We start from the raw sequence: 2,345 nt of genomic DNA on the forward strand, positions 1-2,345 counted from the left end.
TGCCAAGAACCTACAACCAAGATTACTTTATCCAGCAAAGCTATCATTCAGAAGTGAAGGTCAGATAAAGAGCTTCACAGATAAGGAAAAGCTAAAGGAGTTCATCACCACCAAACCAGTATTATATGAAATGCTGAAAGGTATCCTATAAGAAGAGGAAGAGGAAGAAAAAGGTAAAGATACAAATTATGAACAACAAATACGCATCTATCAACAAGTGAATCTAAGAATCAAGTGAATAAATAATCTGATGAACAGAATGTACTGTTGATTATAATAGAATCAGGGACATAGAAAGGGAATGGACTATTCTTGTGGGGGAAAGGGGTGTGGGAGATGCGGGAAGAGACTGGACAAAAATCGTGCACTTATGGATGAGGACAGTGGGTGGGGAGTGAGGGTGGGGTGGGAACTGGAAGGAGGGGAGTTATGGGGGGAAAAAAGAGGAACAAATGTAATAATCTGAACAATAAAGATTTAATAAAAAACTATGTTAGCTTAGTTTTTGTTAGTTTTAGTGTGTGTGTGTGTGTATTTCCATTAAATTTGTGAACATAGGGAGAAGAATGAGAGCAGTTGAAGGGAAATTTAGTCCATGAATGAAAACATATTGTCTAAGAAAATTCATCCTTTAGTAGACTAAAGTATATGGAAACTACAAACTTATATTCAAGCGTGATTGCGTTCATTTGAAAGAAATTACTATGGTTTGCATGTTACAAATGTTTTTACCAATTTTTATCTATTATGGTTATTTAGGTTTTTTTAACTGACCTTCTGATGAAAGAGCATTTCTTATTGCTATGCTCAAATTGCCAAATCTCTTTCCTAAGACAGCTGGCTGGTCCTATAACAGTAAACCAGAGCCTTTATGGTTATTAGTGTGTTGGCCAAGTGCATGACCCTAAGCTATACATTTTTCAGCTTTCTGTAGCACTGATAGTAGAATGTTTTGAAACTGAGAATATTGAAGTGTTTACCACTTAAACCACATGTCAAATTGAGCCAGTTTTAACAATGATGTAGACATTATGCTCCCTTGAAATCAGAGCCTAGGCTTTAATTGCTGTAATTATTCCTCGGCAGGAGGATGGCATAGATTTCCCAGCTGCACCAGCTGCATGGCATGCTGGGACTAAGAGGAGGAACAAACTGAGGACCTCATGGAGGTCCTGGAATAAACAAAAATGCAGCTTCAAGAAGGAGCTGGTCCTAAAAGTCAAAATTTGAACAGAGACATAGCAAAATCAAAGTAGATTTATCACTGAATGTAAGTAGGAATGGAATATGCCCTTGGGGAGTGCAGAGTAGAAATCTTATCAATGCCAGTTGCCAAGTTGGGTCTTTCCAAGAGCTCCACTAAAACAGGACACAGAAAAGCAAGTGGGAGCCAGACTCCAGCTGTTATAAGATATTATGATGAATTAGCTTCTGTGTCTCATATTCTTTACTCCCTTTAGGATTGACCTTACCATGTACCTTTTATTACCCAGAAATAATAATTTCTCAAATTAAGCCAGACAGCAATACACCAATGCTTTGTCTTTATATTTTTAAAGCCATACAAGACCAAAATGAATGTCATAGTTAAGTAATCAGACAAAATGGGTCCTTGCCCCCAACTATTTGAGCTGTGAACCATAAAAAGAGAAGACAAAGTTCATTTGTTGGCCCATCTGTGTGTCACAGCCACTCTCCCCAAGTCCTAGAGGTGGTAGGAAAAAAAGGTCAAGGAGTCTCCTAGATAGGATTCACAGACACCTATATAAACATACAGATGATACTCCTTTTTCAGTGACCAGAGGAGAAACGGTAGCCTGAACTGAAGTGTAACCTGTAAGGATGGAGAGAAACAGACCAACCTCAGATATCTAGGAGATGGTGTCGGTAACTCTGGGATTAAAAGCTTAGGGAGGCCGAAACCGGTTTGGCTCAGTGGATAGAGCGTCGGCCTGCGGACTGAAAGGTCCCAGGTTCGATTCCGGTCAAGGGCATGTACCTTGGTTGCGGGCACATCCCCAGTGGGGAGTGTGCAGGAGGCAGCTGGTCGATGTTTCTCTCTCATCGATGTTTCTAACTCTCTCTCTCCTTTCCTCTTCCTCTCTGAAATCAATAAAAATATAATTTAAAAAAAGAAATTAGCATGTTTACAAGAATAAATAACTTTTTGTGCATAGAGCTATGCCTAAAATTAATTGCATAAGAATTTCAATAAATTGCATAATGATCTAAAGCAGCGGTTCTCAACCTGTGGGTCGTGACCCCTTTGGCGGTCGAACGACCCTTTCACTGGGGTCACCTAAGACCATCCTGCATATCAGATATTTACATTATGATTCATAACA

This window comes from Myotis davidii, unplaced genomic scaffold (assembly GCF_000327345.1).
Source record: "Myotis davidii unplaced genomic scaffold, ASM32734v1 scaffold1910, whole genome shotgun sequence".
Taxonomy (NCBI): domain Eukaryota; kingdom Metazoa; phylum Chordata; class Mammalia; order Chiroptera; family Vespertilionidae; genus Myotis; species Myotis davidii.